The sequence below is a fragment of the Cryptomeria japonica genome, chromosome 1 (genome assembly GCF_030272615.1).
Source record: "Cryptomeria japonica chromosome 1, Sugi_1.0, whole genome shotgun sequence".
Taxonomy (NCBI): domain Eukaryota; kingdom Viridiplantae; phylum Streptophyta; class Pinopsida; order Cupressales; family Cupressaceae; genus Cryptomeria; species Cryptomeria japonica.
This window is the reverse complement of record NC_081405.1, coordinates 476,416,787-476,437,747: the sequence shown is the minus strand read 5'-3', so window position 1 is coordinate 476,437,747 and position 20,961 is coordinate 476,416,787. Positions and strand designations below refer to the sequence as shown.

General features: G+C 37.9%; 1 protein-coding gene across 1 annotated transcript in view; it reads left to right on the top strand.

Annotated features, from left to right (window-relative positions):
- The window catches only part of LOC131060653 (BTB/POZ domain and ankyrin repeat-containing protein NOOT2), a 34,979-nt gene extending 23,193 nt beyond the window's left edge, over positions 1 to 11,786 (top strand). The window contains exon 3 of the mRNA XM_057993965.2: positions 11,329 to 11,786. The gene's annotated coding sequence lies outside the window, so the exon portion shown is untranslated. The remainder of the gene's footprint in view (positions 1 to 11,328) is intronic.
- The last annotated feature ends 9,175 nt before the right edge of the window (positions 11,787 to 20,961 follow it).

The following is a 20,961-nucleotide window of genomic DNA, read 5'->3' as shown; positions in this document are numbered from 1 at the left end:
CTAAAAGTTCCTTTCTTATCCTTCTTGATCTTCCCTAAATTGTCAATTAATTCATCCTTTAGCCATTCACATACATCAATTTTCACAGTTTCTTTTACCTTGTGATGTGCACTTTTTATGCATAAACTGGAAACTGAGTTAAGTCTATTTGCATGTGTTGCTTTGTATCATAAAATCATGCTAACAAATCTAACATTTATATCGGTCACATCATTAACCCTTAGAGACCTTCTGTCAGATGTTGCACCAGTTAAGTTCATTACCAGGTCATTTGAGACCACCTTTGTTTTGTCTGGTCGGCTACCGGTGGAGGGTAATCTTGTTACAGCTTTCACCGCTTCCTTGGTAATTTTATGGATTGAATCTAACCAAAAGAATGCACCATGTACTCTGCTCAATACTATCCTAATAACTTCCTTGGGGAAATCCGGAATGCTGAGAATTTTTGTGAATCCTAGGGTTTCAATAATTTAGTGTTCAAGTTTTACTCTACCAGAATCATCAGAGATAACAGATTTGTACATGTCCGTAATTTCTTCATCTCCCAATTCTTCTATATGGAAATGGATATAGATTCTAGGGTCTTTTGCATAAACAACTCCTTTGGGAATTTGGGAAAAAGCACCTACATTGTCATCCTTTTTAGCTATCAGGGGAACTAGCTGAAATACAGGCCTAGGGCGTTTGATTACCTCGACTATAGTAGGGTTTGCTATGAATTCAGGTGCAGAGGAGGATGCCATGTGTAGCATAGGAGTTCGGAAATCATCACAAACAATTTAAAAACTAATCTAGCTCAATCACGAAAGCTTAAATGTAATGATCTATCCTAAACACACTCAATAGAGACATGAAAATGAAACATTTAAAACTAAAGATTATGCAAACCAGATGTAGATCTAAATGCTTCCTTCATGCGGCTCCATTGTTCTTCTTTCTTCTCCAAATAGCTTTGTTGTGGATCTCACCTACTAGTGCATGATCATGATATGAAAGCAAATAGACAAGATGATTGCCCAAGAGTACTCGAAGTGTGATTGATTAGAAATTCAATAATCTGATTATTCTCATTCTCATTAGCCAAGATTGAAGAAATTCATCCAATTTATAGAAAAATTGGAGAAAAGACAAGATTAGCATGATTCAATTCAAATGGAAATTGCAAATCAATTATGTCAATTATGACAAATTATGACAAATTATGCACTTTCTATGCAAAATTTGTTGATTGATAATTTATGACAAATTATGACAAACTTCTATTTCAAAAATTGATTGATTGTCAATTATGACAAATTATGACAAATTGACATGTCATTCCCATGAAATTAGGAGAGAAATAGGAGGAAATTGAAATTAAGAATTTAGAAAATTAGAAAATTAGAAAAAGAGGAATTAAGAAATTAGGAATTAAAAAATTGATGAAAATTAGAAATTAGGTACATTAATTAATAATTTGTCATTTATTAATTAATTCACAAAAAGAGGAATAATTAGCCAATTAAATGAACATTTAATTGTGACAAGAAGACTTAGGATAAATAAATAATTTATTAATCCTAGAGAGAGAAATGACAAACAAGGTTAAATGATTAAATCATGAAACCCTAGAAGATGAATTAGCAATGCGAGAATGACAATTAGGTCTTGATTGAAGATAATTGATATCGATCATGATTTTGAATTGATAAATGACCAATGTGATAAATGATTTGATTGGGAAAATGCGCCAATTGACAAGGAACAATGACAAATTGATCCAAATTGACATAATTGAGACAAACAACTATCGATGACAAATCGATCGCAAAATGACAAGATTGACAAGAGGACAAGAATCGATGACAAAATAGATTGCAAAATGACAATATTGAAAATGACCACGATCAATGACAAATCAATCGCAAAATGACAAGATCGAACATGACAACGATCGATGACAAATCGATCGTTAAAACGACAAGATTGAAAATGACAAGGATTGATGATAAATCGATCGCCAGATGACAAGATTGATAAGAGGACAAAACCCTAATTAGGATTGACGATGTCCAAAATGATGACAAATGAGCACACACATTGATGCGATAGGATAAGATCGACCAAAATCATGATTGAAGATTGTTGTCGACAAGACCAAATTCAAAGGCGAGATGAAGGAAGAATGCAGAAGAAAGACTCGATACTCGCAAATGATAAAGACCAAGTGCGAATCATAGGAGAAATGTAAATGCGACGCAAAAACCTAAAATGAGGCAATGCGCAAATGTTAAAATATGACTCCACAAGCGTTGACCATTTTTAGGTGTCTACACCATGATTATAAATACCCTTTTCTGCCTTAGGAAGGATTGATTGCTGAAGTGCTTCACCTCTTTGCTCAAAATGCCTTAGCTCTAGAGATTTCATGCTCTTCGAATGTTTGAATGCTCAGTGAAGTGAAATGGAGCCAAAAATATTAATTTATAATGTCAATTTTGCCAACTACCACATTTAATGCTTGTCAGTTAAGTAGCCACTTAACATATCTGCCAGTATAGAAGTAAATTCAACTTCTTACCATCAACCAAGGGAATAATAGCATATGTCTCATTGATTGCCAAACCCTCAAGAAAATTTCTTCAATTTGATGAAGAGACTCCTATTGGTAGAGTGCTACTCTATTCTGCCGATGGAGTGTTGCTTGGTTCTACCGGTGGAGTAGTATTCTTGTCCACATTCATTTCTGATTTCCTGATCCATTTTTTTGAAAATTCTTGCTTAACTTCTTCAACTTTTTCTTTTCCTTTCAAACTAGGACCTTTGTTGTCTGCCAGTGATCCTTTACTTCTACAAAATTTAGCAATATGCCCAATTTTGATACATGCATAGCAAGTCACATTATTCTTCTGAATAGCTTTCCCATAACCTATGCCGTTTTGTGTTCTGCATTGACTAGATAAGTGTCCAAATCTTCCAGAAACATAACATCTCACATTCATTCTGCAATTCTCAGAGTTATGACCAACTTTGTTGCATTTTGAACATTGACCAGTGGGGGTGTTGATATTCTGATAATTTCTAGATCTACATTGATTCTCTCTATGACCATACTTGTTACAGTTAAAGCATTTTCCACTAAATTTATAAGCAGTAGGTTGTCTTACCGGTTTGCTATGATCTTGTGTGTTTGCAATACCAGAGCTTTCACCAACTTCAAAGCCAATTCCAGAAGTGTCACCTTTAGGTTTTTGATTCTTCAGCAAGTTACCAAGTTCCTCTGAGCTTTTCTTGAATTTCTCTTTATGTTAATTTGCAGTATCTAGTTCTCTTTCTAAGACTTCTTTCTGCCTCATTAGTTCATTGGAGTCATTCTGAGTGTGCATCAGATCTGTCTTCAATAAATCATTTTCATAACTGAGTCTTGTGTTTTCATTTGCAGCATCACTTAGTCTTCTGGTAAAATCTTCTTCATTCTTCTTTCTATCTTCAATTTCTTTACAAAATCTCATAGTCATATCTCGCATCTCATTATTTGTTGTCATGTTCTCTTGTTTCATCTTGTTTATCATATCATTAAGAGTTTTTTTTTCATCATTCTCATTTTGCATCTTTTCACAAAGTTCTCTTCTCTTGTTTCTTGAAATAGTAAGATTTTCTTGAAGTGCTTGAATAATATCTTGAGTAGTCTTTAGATCATCTTCAAGTTTGATATTTTTCAGTTTTTCTGCATCATAGTCTGAGAGAGCTCCTTCAAGTTACTTCATCAAATTTTCCATCTCTACTGGTGTCAAGATCTTCCTCAAGTTGTTAGGGTACTGAAAATAGAGGACCAGGATCTGATACCAATTGTTAGGATTCCCACAGATACTGAGAGGGGGGGGGGGGGGGGGGGGGGTGAATCAGTATCTAACTGGTAATAGAATTTTCTTAACTTAAAACATGTAGAGCATATTAATACTGTGTACCGGTAAGCAAAAAGTAATGCAATAAACAGAGATAAAATCAACCACATGAAAAACACACCATAACACAAGGATTTAACAAGGAAACCTGGTGTGGGAAAAACCTTGGTGGGATTTGTGACCCACAATATTCACTTACTGGCCAATAAGAGAATATTACTGCTACAAGAGGGGCCTGCACATGCAGGAAGGCCAACTGCCTAGAGCTCATTGCTCAAATACAAAATGGGAAGTCTCACTGACTTACAAAATTGGATTGTATAAATCAAGTGTCTTGTATTGCTTCAAAATAGCATCTATAATGCTAGATCTAGTATCGGTTTCTACTCTGCTTCTTACATAAACCCTTAACCTATAATTCACATAATAGGTCTGCCTTACTTCGCCTAATTACATTTCTCTTCCTTACTTCACTACAAAATGTTCTATAATGATCTCTCTTATATAAGAGTCATTTTACAACTTGCCAAGTCGGCTTACAATGATTTTTACAAATAATAAACAAAATATATTACAACAAAAATCCTATCGGCCTCTGTGCCGGTATGCTAGCTTTCACTGCCGGTGTCGGCGACCTGTGTGCCGATGTAGAGTCTGATTTTGCTAGTGCCGATGGAATGCCTTGCTGGTGTCATAGGATTGTAAGGTTTCCATCAATGATAAATCCTTCAATCACCTACAATGTCTCATTGGAGTGTGCATATGCCAACAACTTGAACAGCGGCCCTAGACAAAAGGTTGTTCGAGATTTGATTAGGAATCATTCACCTGATGTCCTTTTCTTGCAAGAAACTAAACTTTCAGTGGAACGTATGATGGGTCTCATGCCAAAGTTGTGGGGGCGAGGCGAGTGTCAGTGTGTTGGGGCAATTGGGTCCTTGGGAGGGGTGGCCTATCTTTGGAACCCTTTAAGGCTCTGCCCTGTTTGGTGGGTTGCCTCCAGGTCCTCGTTATCCGGGGTGCTATCTAGTCTTGAGACTGGGGAACTCATCTTGTTTTTGAATATCTATGCTCCCACTGATCTTTAGGGTAAGAAAAACTTATGGTCTCATGTTTCTGGTATGCGAAGGTTGGCCCCCTTTCATCCTTGTATTATGGAAGGAGACTTCAATGCCATCCTAGAGTTGAGTGAAAAGAAGGGGGGTGTAATGAGATTGGAACCTTCTTCTTTCCTTTTCCAGGATAGTATATCCTTGGTGCAGCTAGTAGACATCAAGCCTAGCAATGGTTTGTACACATGGAACAATAGGAGGATGGGAGAGAATTAAATTGCTGAATGACTGGATCACTTTCTGGTTTCTTGCTTTTGGATTGGAGGGGGGTGGTCCACTAGTTTTGAGATTCTTGATTGGAGAGGGTCGGATCACTGGCCCATTAAGCTGGTTTCGTCTTTGGCTCGGGTAGCCCGTTCACCTTCCTTCAAATTCCAATTTATGTGGCTTCGGGACTCTTCCTTGCAGGTTCTGGTTGCGGACTGGTGGAGGAAAGGGAGGCCGGCCTTTGGCACTGCCATGTACTCTTTTGCCAAGAAGCTGCAATTTGTTAAGCTTCAGCTTAAACAGTGGAACCAACAAGGTTTCGAGAACATTTTTCATGAGAAGAAAGCTACTCAAAGGGTGCTGAATGAAATCACCAGTGAAATCAGAGAGCATGGGTTATCTGAGGAATTGCTTAGAGAGGAAGACAGGGCTGTCAAGGTGGTAGAGAAATGGGAGCTTAGGGAAGAAATATATTGGAAGCAGAGAGCTTGTATTGACTGGCTAAGGGAGGGGGACAAGAACACTGCTTTCTTCTTCAACTCAGTGAAAGCAAGGAGACACGGAAATTCCATCCCTGTTCTGGTTAATGATAGAGGTGAGCAGTGCTTATCCTTGCAGGAGATGTCTAGGGAGGACTCTCAGGGGGAAACAGTGGAGGAGAATCTGGTTCTAGCGTGCATCCCTCCTCTTGTCTTGAGGGAGATGAATGAGAAACTTTTGTGTCCTATTTTGCTGGAAGAACTGGAGAGGACTGTCTTTCACATGAGGAAAGGAAAGGCTCGAGGACTAGATGGGTTCTCGGTTGAATTCTTTCAAGAGTTCTAGGATATTATTAAGCTGGATTTATTGGAAGTGGTCCAGGAGTCCCAGAGGAATAAGCAGATGCTTAGGGCATTGAATGCTACCTTCATTTCTTTAATCCCCAAGAGTGAAGGGGCCGACCGGTTAGGCCAATTCCGCCCTATCTCTCTCTGTAATGTGATTTATAAGATCATCTCTAAGCTGATAGTGGATAGATTGAAGAAGTTCCCAGGGAATGTTATTTCTGAGGAGCAGAGTGGGTTTGTGGAAGGGCACCAAATTATGGATGGGGTGGTCATTGCCACGGAGACCATTCATTCTATGGAAACCTCCAAGGCAAAAGCTATGTTTATCGAGCTGGATATGGCTAAGACATATGATAGAGTTAGGTGGTCCTTCCTTCAGAAGATCCTCGGGGCTTTTGGTTTTGTTGACAAGTGGATCCAGTGGGTTATGAGTTGTGTTACATCCACCTCTTTCTCTGTGCTTATCAATTGGGACCATACTAAGTTGTTTGGTGCTTCTAGGGGTCTCCACCAGGGGGATCCCCTCTCCCCTTACTTATTCATTCTTCTTGCTAAGGGTCTGGGGAGGCTGATTAAGCAAAATGTGGGCATGGGTACCATTCAGGGGTGGAGATGGGGTAATGACTTGCAGCCGCAATCTCACTTCCAGTTTGTGGATGATACAACCCTTATGGGGCTAGCTCAGGTCAACGAAGCTACTAATTTGCGTAAGGTCCTGGATGTTTATCTTGCACCTTCTGGCCAGTTGATCAATGAGGATAAATCTTCTATCCTCTTTTTCAACACTCCTGAATCTATTCAAAGGAGGATTGCTCTTACCTTGAGATTCCAAGTTGGCTCCCTGCCCTTGACTTATTTGGGTATTCCTATTTCCCCTGGCAACCCTCCTAGGGAATCGTGGCAGGGGATCTTGGATAAATTCCGCTCGAAGGTTGATCACTGGACTCATAGATGTTTATCCTTTGGGGGAGGGTTCAACTGATTCAGTCGGTGGTTCAAGCTCTTTCGATCTATTGGTGTATGCTTCAGGTGGCTCCTAAGTGGTTCTTGAAGGGTTTGGACTCTCTGGCTAGGCAAATCTTATGGGTAGGTAACCTCTCCTCTTCAAAATGGAGTCTGGTCAATTGAGACCTGGTGTGTAGCCTGAAGCAGTCAGGGGGCTTGGGTTAAGGCAGTCTATTCTTTTTGGGGAAGCACTTGCAGCTAAATTGTACTGGAGGTGGTGTGTTGAGAAGGACCGAGGCTGGGCCAGGATTTTGGCCAGTAAATATATGCAGAGGATCCTAATGGAGGAAATCCCTAGATATCCGCTTGAAGGAAAGGGCTCATCGATTTGGTACACTCTCAAGAGGGGGGCCTCTCTCATTAAGGTAGGGTTTTTTTGGATTTGTAGAAGGGGGGAAGAGGTCCTTTTCTAGAATGACTCTTGGGATGGATACCCTCCCATCCTCAATCAGTATCCTAACCTTGGAAACCTGGGCCAGAGGTTTTTGGAAGTGGGATGGTCAAGGGTGAGTGACTTTAAGGTTGTCTATAGGTGCGGTCGACTGGATTTGGAGCGGTGGAAGACTCCTAATGAGTGGCCAGTTGTTGGGATGGTGGAAGAGTGTGCTGAGTTGTAGGGCATTTTGGCGAATAGACACTGTAGCTCCCTTAAGGGTAGGGATGGGCTTGCTTGGTCTCCAAATCCTAAGGGCATTTTTTTAGTGGCTAGTGGATACTGGGAATTGTTGAGCCGAAGACTTGAGGGAAGAGAAGTGAACTGGTGGAAACAAGTGTGGAATAATGCTTCTTGGCTGAAGTGTAATTGCTTTGCTTGGACTTTGGCCTGGAATAGATGTCTAACTTGGGACAATATCTGCAAGTGGAGATTCTTGGGGCCTTCTATCTGTGTTTTGTGTGGTAATGGAGAGAAAGACTCCTCACACCTGTTCTTCAGATGCCCCTTCTCTATGCTTATCTGGCACTATTGGTGGGGGGTGTGGAAGCATCCTTGTGTCCATGTGGATTCTCTGGTGGAGTTTTGGAGCAGTTTGGGCAAACCTCCTATCTCGTCCTCCTTCCTCCAGACTGTTTGGTTTATTCGGCCCATCTTCATTCTGTGGTAGATCTGGCTCGAAAGGAATAGGAGGATCTTTTGTGAGGCCAAACTGTTTGTTCAACAAGTTTGGAATAGGATCATTGCTATGATTTGGGAGACAGTGGAAGCCAAATGTGAGGTGATCTTCCCGCTGGGTAGAGATGAGGCAGCTATTGTGAGTAGGCTTGGCTTGCAGGAGGTGTCTCCTGCCTCTGCTTGTGTCAGGAGAGGTAGACGGGCTACGAAGAAGGTGCAAAGGGTGGGAAGGTGGATACCCCCTCAGGATGAGTTTATCAAGATTAACATTGATGGTTCATCTAGAGATAACCTAGGCCCTGCTGGAATAAGTGGTGTTGGCAAGAATAGCAGGGGGGAGGTTGTTTTCTTCTTTTCGGTGCATAAAGGGTGGCAGTCTAATAATTTTATGGAGGGTTTTGCGATTCTTTATGCACTTGAGCGGGCTTTGGAGTTAGGTTGTAGGAAGGTGATTTGTGAATCAGATTCACAAATTGTTGTTAACTTGTTGTTAGAGCAGAAGGTGAGTGGGATTCAGTGGCAGTTGGCAGGGATTGTTCAATAGATTCTCCAAATTAGCTCTTTAATGGAGCAGGTGTCATTCACCCATATTCCTCGGGAATGGAATGGAGTGGCTGACTGTTTGGCCAAGTGGGCCTCGGACCATGATAGTGATTGGAAAGTTGAAGGTTGGGAGCATCTCTCTAGGGCTTACTGTCAAGAACTGCAGAAGATTTTCACTGAGGACATGGGTGGTTTTGAAGCTGGTTGATCTGTGGCTGGGTTGGTAGTTCTTTGTTGGGGCCTCGGGGCTCTGGCTCTCTTTGTAATGCTTGAGTCTATTTTTCAATAAGGTTTTTACCCTTTTATTTAAAAAAAAAAGATGATGTAAATTTAATTTCATATTTATTTGAAGGTAATTATTTTATGTTCATTTCAATGAAGTGGATGATGAAAATACACCTTGGATGGTGCATGTTGACACGAGACCATGGACACTCATTTATGTTTCATGGAAGCTTTTTCTTTTTATGTATTTTTCTATTTTCCTTTGTGCTTTTCTTATAGATTTACAATGATGCAAACTAATGCATGTCTTCTCAACATATTTATTTTGATAAAAACAATTTTTTCTTAAATTTTTCATTGATGCATTATTTCTCTACTTTTCCTCTCATTTTCATCTCATTTTCATCTATATTTATGATCCTTTTTAGTACCACTAACTTTACCTTTTTCTTACAGTATGTTTCTTGTGTTTATCTTTTTTTACTTCAACAAAATTATTTGTTGGTCTTTTTTAAATTTGTGGAACTTTCCATGGAAAACACCAAATTGCTTAGATTTCCCACTTAAGAACATTCATAAGAACTTTCATTCATGTAATTCTTCATCTCCATTTGAAGAGCTTATACATGATACAATAGTTTTATGAAAGATTGTGTTAGTAACTTTCTTATAAAGAATGTTTATTTTATTAAGTTTAATTACATTGCTCAATGCCTCTTATAAGAATACTTCAAAACATCCTCAATTATATATAGGTTCACTTCTAAAATAAATTAGACTAATCAAAAGTAGATTGATCTTCTAGATAAAAATATTATAGTTTGGGAATCTATAGAATGGGCATGAAACTCATACCAAGTAGTTTTTAAAAAAATTACTTTGATAAGGTACAAGAAAATATTGCATGTCATTATCTTGTCTATGCTTTGAGATCTTGGTGCTAGTACTAAATTTCTCTATTTATACAAATGTTATTTGTAAATGATCATGTGTTCTATTATAATCAATGACACCAAATTTGAGTAATTTGAACATCTTAGAACCATAAATTAAGTATGTCCCTTAGCATCTAAATACACTTTATACCTTACTACCAACCCTGATTTGTCTATCTTCTTTCTAATTCCATATCTCTAATTTCGGTTTATGGCATCTCCCTTCCTATTATTGGCTCACAATAGTTTGGTTTGAGGATACACAAAATTAAAAAAATAGACTCTGGAGTTCCTCAACAAATTTTTCTTGGATTTAGGTTCCAATATCTAAAAGAGAAAAGATAAGTGTTATATGTATTCATTTTCACATATAAAATAGCTTGGCCTTAGGCCTACTCGTGAAAGTGTATTAACCATCTGAAATTTTTAGATTTAGAGTTTTACCTTTTTCTTTCCAATCTTATATATCATCTTCATGGAAATACTTCATTGAGAGGATTTAAAATAAGCTCTCCTACTAGATAACAAAGCTGATCTTTGTTTTTGGCATGTTCTAGATATTCTTTAAGGATTTCTCAACTACTCATGTTTACTTCTCTTGTTGAGAGCCTTCTAAGGATTTTTATCAAAGTTCAAGAAATTTCTCTTAGTCAATTTCTTTGAACAGTGTATTATTAGTTTTTATCATGTAGCCTACTATTCTCTCCTTCCTAATGATTCTAGGGGTTTGGGCTTGACTTATGTATAGTGTCAAGACACTACTCTAAGACACTACTCTTTGTGCTACATGAGTAACTAGGTTTACCAAAGGAGATTAGAATCTAATTTTTTTTCCTCAGGAACTACATCTACTAAGAATTTCCTTATGGTTAGACAACTTGGAAGAACATGGGATTGCTTACCCTATTGATTATTGCTATACCCATCAAGTTTGTTGGGACTTTTGTGGCCAAAATTTTTAAAGATATTGGAAATCCATTCAGCCTTGACTTATGTTTGATGGATATGGCTTCTGGAATGATATATTTATTAATCAATGGTTTCTTTACTGCTCTTCTGTGATTACCCTACATGGATTCACTCTTTCAAGTATTTTAAAAGAAGCATTTGGACTGTTCCTAATCAATTTTATAAGTCCGCCTCTTCTTAGATTTCACAACTTGACTCTGAGACCAAATATAACTTGAATAATGAAGATAGGGAATCGAAATTATTGAGATAGTGCCTTATAGATGTAGCATAGTATTAGAGGTGTGGGTTTAGAGCCAAGTTGGTTGCTCTTCTTCCTTACAGTGTACACGGGCTCCATCTTCAAGGTAGGTTTAAGTCCTGTAAGCTTCGATTTATTCCATGCACATCGTCAGCTATTTGGTTACTGATTTCAAAGTTTTTAATTAGATTGATTGCTTACTAATTTTAATCCACAACATCGTTGTATTTATGAGAATATATTGAAGTAATCTATCAATGAATGTGCAGACATTTGAGGCTGGAAGATAAACACAACGTGATAGCACAAGGAAGAAGACATAAACGCAGTTGAAAGGAAGAATGATAAAAATTTGGTTTTGTTGCAGAAGAAAGAGGTGAAATGTAAGACAAGACAAGAAAAACTGGAAGATTATGTGGACTCGGCTTTCACACTTCAACAGATTTAGAATACATTTAAATGGCTACTCAAGAGTTTAGTGAACATCTGAATAACGGATGGATGGAGGTTCACCAAAGCTTCAGATTTCATTTTAGTGTACAAAAGTAATATTAACGCTGCTAGAATTAGTTCAATATCGCTGATAATTTTGTTGGATAATTGCTGTTAGAATGATAACGGACTTGATAAATTGCTTCATAATATTTAAGTTCTCTAGTTTTTTGTTGACAAGATGGTTATCAGATAGTTTATGAGAATGCATCAATATTTTTTAAAATTTAGTATCAATAAGTTTTCAAAATGTCTTAGGCTATTTACTAAAGAAAATCTTAAAGAGTTTTCATCCAGTTTATGATTTTTAATAAAATCAAATTTAATAAAAATATGGTTCTATATTACTTTCTTATAATAAATAAGAATTTAATATACTTTTAAATGAATATAATCATTTTCACATTGCTTAGAATATTTCTAGGTAGTAGACTAATCTTGCATTCCAAAACAATTTATATTTATGGAATTGTGGATAGAAGAATTATGTTGGAAAAAAGTATTGAGTAAAGACTTGAAATTAGTAGTCTGTTTTTTTTATTTTTTAAAGAGTTTTTTTAAAAAGTTAAACATTCTTAATTTTTATGTTGTAATTATTATGTTTTAGTATGATTGAGTTTTAGAAAGCTTTATATCAATTATTATTATTATATAAAAGGTATAACAAGGGTTCTTATCTCTACAAAAGTTCAAAGGAAAAGACAAAATCAATTTTAGACAAGGAATCAACATGCAAAGTTCAATTAGAAACTGCAGTGGCAATTGAAAAATAGTAAAAAAAGAAAGAAGAATAACAAGTAGAGAAAAAAATCCAAACACAAAAGATCAACTACTAAATAGGAGAGCATTTCAATCCACAAAGACTTGAGACAACATCCCACTCTTCAAAGATCAAGTGTAACTTAGCATCTAGTGAATTGGTTTCTCTGCTAGAATCTTCCACTACAAACTTCTCTTATGAATCTAATTTTGTTCTTATATTTCTACATAATCTCCAAACTTGATAACTTGTGCATTTTAGGCTCTCTACTCAAACTAGACATATTGCTAACTAAGTCTATCTCATTGATTTTTTTTGTTAACATTCTTTGTTGAAGAACAACCATCTTCTTTTCATTTATATAACATATATTGCAATTTCTATACTTCTTCATATCATATTGGCATCATGTTTGAAGAATCTCTCCATCATGTCTTGGTTATAAGGATCATTTATGAATGATTGGACACACGGATAGAGGTCGGTTTGATCAACAAGTTGCTCCTATTTGGGTTGAGGATCTTCAATGAAAGGGTCTCTATACCCAGGCATATTATCATTACTGCCTTGGACAACCATCTTTGCCTTTTGGGGTTGAGTCAAGAACATGCACGAGTAACCTTAGGGATGATTTAGAATAAAGTTTGATTATAGGACTTAGCAAGTTTTGATTTGATGTGGATGAATTTAGATGGTCCTCAGATCGGGACGAGATTGATTTGATTGGAATTGCATCTTAGTCCTTGGATTAGGATTTGGGTGAAGGATTAATGATGTTAACCACACGCTAGGTGACAACCAAGCTAGGTAAAATTTAGACCCTATAATAATGATCAAGTCCTCTCCTAAATAGGGTAGACTAACGCCCCTAAGAAAAATAAGACATAAGATAGGGGTTTGAATCAACCCACAATGATTAGGCAAAAGTACTTGGGGGAGATTCTTTCCCAAGCACAAAAGATAATAGATTGATTGATTAAGGATGAGGGTTTAAATCAAACTTTGATAAGGAATTAACCTTTTGAATGATTGATTGACTTGGATTAGGGTTTTGATTGTTTGGATTTGAAGTTGGATTGTTTGATTGGGGGGGTGCTAAGTCCTTGAAAATGAAATGATAGAAAAGATCAAGAGGGGTGATGATGATTATGGAAGAAAGAGGACAATGTTACTCTAGATACGTGATTGGTTGGGAAGGCAAATAAGACAAGTAAATACGGCCACCCCTATTGATAGATTGTAAAAGGCCTGACATCTATTGGAATGCACGTTCCCTTAGAGACTCCTTATCAAACTCATTGTTGCGACCACAAAGGTAATCACGAAAGCGATGCAAGAAGGTCCTATGTTTCAACAAGAGTTTGCTATTGATATATAGGAACTTGTTACGCTTGAGGGTTTGCTTCAAACTAGGCTTCTTCTTTTTTACTTGATTGTGGATTGACCTTTTAGGATGTTTGGTTGGTGTGGGCATGAAGGGAATTAGTGGATTGGAAAATGATTTGGACTTGTGAAAATTTGGTTTGGAAGGTTATCAAATGTTTGGAAAAATGTTTAGAAGATGTTTGGAGATGGGTGATTGTCAACTACTCTTGGAAATAGCACATCAAGCAAAGTATACACATTGGCCAAGTGTAACGCTTCAATGATGAGCGCGAAAGTGATGGGGGCCTAGATTAGCCCAAACAGATTTTATAGGTTTTGCACAAATGAAAACATGCTTTAAGACATACAACATAAGACTGGAAGGTGGAAACCATTCAATATGTCTTTCACACAAGCAATACCTCAAACAAGTAGACAGATAGAGATTCTGGTAGCACTGGCTCCCCCTTATAGTGCACTCACTTCTCGAGCATACCTGATTATCTTACCCCAAACATTTGAGGATCTATTATATGGGTAATTCCTGTCTCATCTTGAGTGGGTACATGAGAGGTAACTTCGGGGTATGATCTACACCCCCTGCACTATGAATGTGGCATTTTGGGCTACAAATCAAGGTTCTTAGTGTAATTTACGAGGAATCACCAATCCAATGACGGATTCTTGAAGAAAACCACTTAAGACTCTAACTAAGCTTATCCATGCAAGAAGGGCCCCCACATATGTCGAATTCACTCAGCACTTCAGCCGCCTGACCAACTTATTTATGGAGCGGCTTCGAAAACTCGCTCAAGATCGTGCCGAGAGAGTACCTTTGTGGGGTGATGAAATCTCCAATCAAGAATACCCCTCACTACAATATAAAAAGTGTAAAGCAGAAAATCGCGATCGAACCCTAGTTGTTCTCCTCTCTTCCAACTCCGAGGAGAGAGAAGGGAGGTTCGCTAGGATTCGATGGTTTTCACTTAGGGGAGAGACTTTACATTCAAAAGAGGGGTTGAAACCCACAAGATCTAATCCCACACAATGCAAGATTGGATGCTAAATGTGTTTCAAGGGTTAAGACAGCAAGGCTACCCTCTTTTGTAAAGAATGTTGATAGGAGAATTAAGCTAAGCATGCATAGAAAGTGATAAAGATTCTCTTATAAACTGAGATAGGAATACAGTATGAAGCTGCGGACCTGGAATTAGCAGTAAAATGTCGATACGGCGCTGTCCTGCAAATTTGAGCAAAAGTTGTCGGGACGATGGCGCCCGGCGCCACGGTCCTCCGAAAAATCCGCGAAACGAAGGGGGATCCGTTCGTCTCTGCACAAGGATTCCAGATCTTCAATTTCAGCCGCGTACCTGCAACCTACACACAGAAAAGCGAAGACGATTGGGGGGTTAGGGATTAGGGGTTTGCCTTTAGGTCAAACCCCGGTTTTGGAATTAACCAAGAAATGAGCAAGTGCTGTAAATGTAAATGTATGTAAAACAAGTACTAATACCTTGTTCTAAGGATGTTTGTATCCTTATGTGCGAAGGTATAGATGTTGTATGTTGTATGTTGTAGCATGTAGTATGTGATCTCCTCTTCAATGGTTGAATCCTTGACTTGAATGCAACACTTAGCCTTGAATGGAGACTTGAAATGATCAATTGCTTGAAGGAATGCTTGAATGCTTGAATGCTTGAGTATAGTTTCCACGCTTTTACACATATCCTCTTCATGCCAAATGAGAGAGAAAAATGTAGTTTATATACTTGTCATTTAGGGCTGATAGACTGATTTTCCCGACCTTAGGCCGACCAGGAAAGTTAATTTCCAAATTGCAAACAAAAAGACCCGAGACCCCTTAGGAGACCGGGCCCAAAATAGGACCCAGGGACCAGGGCGCTGGGCGCCATGGTCCTGGGGACCAGGACGCTGGGCGCCCTAGTCCTGAAGGACCAGGGCGCTGGGCGCTCTGGTCCCACCTCCCGGGACAGTAGGGTGCAAGGAGGTTCAGGCCAAGGTGCTTGAAAAATGCAGTTTTCAGTGTCGTGAGCAAGTTTCAGGGTCTCCATTCAGGTTGCGTGTTGCGTCACCATCATGAAGACCGAAATGCAGTCGAAATTGCAAGTGTCGCAATTTTAGGACGCTACATTTAGCCCCCACTTTAGCGGGAGTATGTATGCTCATACTTCCGGTAAAGTACAAGGAAACAACATTGAAAGACTTTCACCATGTCAAGGAGGCAAGATACACCAAGCCCCCAGTGGACTAAGGATCTTACGACTTCGATTGACAAAGTAAAAGGGAAGATCACAAGGGAGAACCATGACTGTCAGTAGTAAGGCTCCCTCACTATAAGTCATGCAAGAAAGATATCAAAAATTTTCAAGGCAAGGCTAAATTTGCCAAGAAATTTTCAATTATCTTGAAAAGATATGAACGGGATGTATGCCCCCCTACGTTAAAGCGATCGCACACGCCTCACCGGGGGTGATTGTTTTAACGTAGTGATACATATAAGAAAATGAGAAAGGAGCACATTATTGCAAGGATTTAGCCCCCAAGTGTGAGATAAACCCAAGGATAATAGACACAAAACACAAAGAAAGGTGACTTCGCTTTCCTCGGGGTCAGTATGCTGTATGATAATTCATGTATATATATCATATGTATGTATGCATAATTGTTCTTCATTCCCCAATCAAGGAAGGTCACCTAGAAGAAGGGAACACATGTGTCTTTTGAGTCAACATGAGAGAGACCGAGAGATCTCAATGCTTTGCATCATCCTCAAGTAGACAACACCAAGGACAACAAATAGAAGAATGAGAATAACATATAGAAGAAGTAACAAAAGAGAGGGGGAGAGAATCTGCTATGCTAATGTAACTAGTCTAGCATGTCATCTACCCCCCGATCTTGCTGATCAATGTTTCGGGAAGGCAGGGAACACGCTAGAGGAGGAACATCCAACACAGCAGATGGAGCTATCACAAGATCCAAACAAGGGCTATGTTCATGTTCCGAGCCACATTGTTCTTGTCTAGGAGCTAGGATAAGTGCTTTAGAAAATTCATTAGATAAATGGTTATCGACATCAACAAGTTCATATTCACTATCAGAAGCAAGAGGAGTAATATTTTCATCATGAATAACATTTTCATCCATATCATCATCAAGATTTATAAAAATAGGATCTTTAACTCGCACAGGATCAAGACCATCATGCATCTTATGTTTAGGAGATTTCGGCTCAATTTCCAGCTGAGGAGAAAATGGAATCATGCTTGTTGAAGGTGTTTTTGGAGATTGCAAAGTTTGAGAAGCAGCTGCCTGAGCTCTAAGACGATGCTTTCGTCGGCGTTCACGTGCAGAACGATTTCGTCTAGTCTTAGTAGGAAGTGGAGAAGACTGAGGAGGAGGAATGTTCTCATCCTTAGCACTTGGGTGTTTAGGTTGTGGTCTCTTAGGCTGGATAATAGGAGAAGAAGAAGGTCTCTTCTCTCTATAAAAAGGAGGAGGAACTGCTCCATATAAAGGAGGAATTTTTGGTTTAGGGAGAAGACCAAGTCCATCATGACGAGGAGGTATAGGTCTACTCTTAGGAAGTTTATTAGGTATAGACATAGTCACATCCATAGGGATGGGTTGAGAATCTTCTTGAGGAAAGACATTAGTTTTATCTTTCAAAGGAAGAACTTCCTTCTCAAGAATGATAGGAATGTCAAGCTTAGGTGTTCTAGGTTCACTTAGAGATAGGATCATATCTGTTTTCCACTTTTGATAAGATTTGAAAAGATGATCACTTCGCGGAGGAAGAGATTGGAATGGTTTAGGCCAAAAGTAATCAAGAGGAACGCTAGAAGTTCTTTCAGCTGGTTTAAAGAGACTATGATTGACAGTAACAACTTCACCATTATGGGGAAATTTCAAACACTTATGAATAGGAGAAGCAATAGCTTTCATGGAAGATAGCCAAGGATAGCCAAGCTTCACACGAAATTGTTCGGAAGATGGAATAATAGCAAAGTTCACATCAAGAGATTTGTTATGGACCTCAATAGGCAATGTAATAGAACCAATTGCAGGAGAAGAAAATGCATCAAATAGTTTCACAATCACATCTGTTTTGTCATAGATCACTTGATTCAATTGCAAAGTAAAAAGAAATTCTTCAGTAATAACATTAACCATGCACGAAGGATCAATAAGCACTCCATGGCAAGGTGTATTCTTAACTTTTGCAACTATGTATAAAGGACCATCAGGTGCCCTAATGGTTTCACTGGAATCAAATGTGATGGAAGGTTCTTTAGGGATTTCTTGCTGCTCTACAAAGTTAATCACATTCGGAGTCACAGACACAAGACCATCAGATGAGAGAGAGGAATCATTAGCCTCAATTGCATTAGAGGTATGAGAAGGCAATGGATCAGTGAAAATCTGAATATTTTGGTTAGGAGGAGCTACAGATGTGTTGCCTTTATCATTCACACCAGAAACAGAGATAGTATTATTATCAATCAAATCTTGAATTTTACCCTTTAAAGAAAAACATTTTTCAGTATCATGCCCAGGCTGACGGTGAAATTGACAAAAAGATTTGTTATCAAAATAAGGTGAAGTAATCTTTGCAGGATCAATTTGTCTTATAGGAGGAAGAGTAAGCACATTTTGTTCCAATAACTTATTCATAATACTATGCAATGATTCATTCAAAGGAGTATACTTTCTTTCTTTCTTGAAAAATTTAGAAATAGGAGGCACACCTGATGCTGCATTCACATTGTTGTTGATGATGTTTTCATTGAATTTGATGGAATCTCTGTTCGGTTTAAACTTCCCAAATGGTTGTTGACTGCTGTCACCCTTATCACTCGGAGCCATAGGATGTGATTGTTCCATTTGACTCACAGTCAGTTGATAATTGTGAAGAGTGGCGCACAACTGTTGGAAAGAAGTAAACTCAGAAAACAGAAGTTTGTCTCGAATATCTTTTTGTAAATTAGAAATAAAGATTCTTTGAATATCATTGTCAGGTACTAGAAAAGAAATTTGAGCATACAAATGCTTATATCTACCAATGAAATCAGTCACTTTTTCTTTAACACCTTGTTTACAATGCATTAAATCAATCAAAGTAACCTTAGGACTTATATTGTTTTGAAATTGTTGAATGAAAGCATTTGCAAGTTGTTCGAAAGAAGTAATAGAATAAGAAGGCAACGAGCAATACCATTGTAGGGCTTTGTCTCTTAATGTTCTAGTAAACAGTTTTGCAAGCAACCTTTGGTCATAAGCAAAATCGGTACATATTGTTTGAAAAGTCTTAACATGTGTTAGAGGATCTCCTTTACCATTATAAAGTTCCAAATGCAGGATTTCAACATGTTTAGGAGGGATAGCTCGAACAATGTCAAGAGAAAGTGGGCTCACAACATCAAATGTGGGCACACTAAACTTAGATTGATTCATAGAGGCAATTTGTTGCTGTAAAGAAGAGACAGTTTGTGCAAGATTGTTAATGGTCACTTCAGTCGAAGAGTTCATATTGGATGTGTTAGATTGAGATGGAGGTGTTGTGTTATTGAAAGAAGGTAAAGAGTAAGGTGGTGGGACTCTATGATAATTAGTCATAGGAGATGATTGGACAGGAGGAATACTACAAGGAGGGATGGAATGGTTAAATGAATTGCCCCCTTGCGTCATGTTCATTTGTGGAGATATAATAGGGACACTCATTGAAGGAATGAATGAAGAAGTCGGATTGAATGAAGGAAGAGGGTTAATTGAAGAAGAAGGGTTGCCCCCATGACTAGTAATCACAGGAGGAATGTCTTGTATAGAAGTAGCCATGATGTTTGATGTAAAGGTAGGTATACTAGCAATAGGAGTTGTCAAAGGAATAGAATGATTGACTTGAGTAGGAGGTTGTGTATAACCTAAATTTTCAGCACAACTTTTCATAGGCATCACATTCGAATCCACAATGTGTGCAATACCACGCAAAATATCAATTCCATTCTTATCACTTTGAAGCATACGTTTTAGACCCTCAATTAAAGGAAGAGCTTGACTATCAGGGTATTCTTGAGACATCCATTGTCGAAAATCGTCAAATTGGTTATCCAATTTCGAAAGTTGTTCTTCAGAAACCTCATGGAGAGCTTCTTCATCATTAGGAGGATTAGAGGAACTACCCATGTCCTCGTTAAAAAGGCTATTCAAATTAGGTTCCATCTCCTTAGTAGTTAAACCTTGGAAAGACTTAATTCTAAGGCTTCGTCTAACGGGAATAGTGTAAGTAGGGCTTATTGTTGTAAAACTCATGCACTAGAAAGAGAGAGAAGATTTTGAATTTAGAGGTAGCAATTTTCAGTAAAATCAGCCAATCTTTTGGATTTAAGCTGTTAAATGCAATCACAACAGTCTCCCGAAATTTCGGAAAAAATGCCCAGGACCGTGGCGCCTGGAGTGCAACACGGTCCTTGCAACTTTTTTTGAAATTTGCAGGGATGAAAGGTATGATGATTTTAAAGCTAATCTGAAAAAATTGAGTGATTTTACGATCTGTAGATAGGCCAAATTAAAGTTGTAATCTCGAAATTGAACCCTATCAAGATTGTCGAAAAATGCAAAAATTTGAATTTTGAAAAAGAGAGGGAAACTGAAATTTTGAATTTTATGATTTTAGAGGGAATGTCAAGAGCAATGCAAATTTTGAAATTTAAAAATTGACTCAATTTCACGCAAAATTCAATTTTGAAAGCGGAAATCAAAGTTGTTGTAATTAAGCACTTAATTTCAAAAGTCACAAAATGCAAGAATTTGAATAAAGCACTGAAATTTTTAATGAATGATAACACACTATTCAGATTTAGGACAGTGAGAACACAATTTTGACACAAAATTTCAATTTCAATGATTTTTAAATGTTTAGAAGCCTTAATCCAAGCAATCACAAGACCAACTTTGACTGTTATTTTGAAGGTGTTAAAATTGATAAAATCAGCCAAAATTCTAGATTTTAGCAGGAAAATACAGTAAGATCTCGCTCCCGAAATTTCGGGAAAAATGTCGGGGACGATGGTGCTCGGCACCACGGTCCTCGCAACTTTTTTTCAAATTTTCAGGGATGAAAGATATTGTGATTTTATTGCGGAATCCAAAGTTACAGCTGATTTGAAGATGTTTTGATCAGTGAAATTGTCGGACAAAGGTTGAATCAAGAGGGTTTCAAAAATTAGGGTTTTGACATTTAACCACTTAATTTTCAGAATTAAAG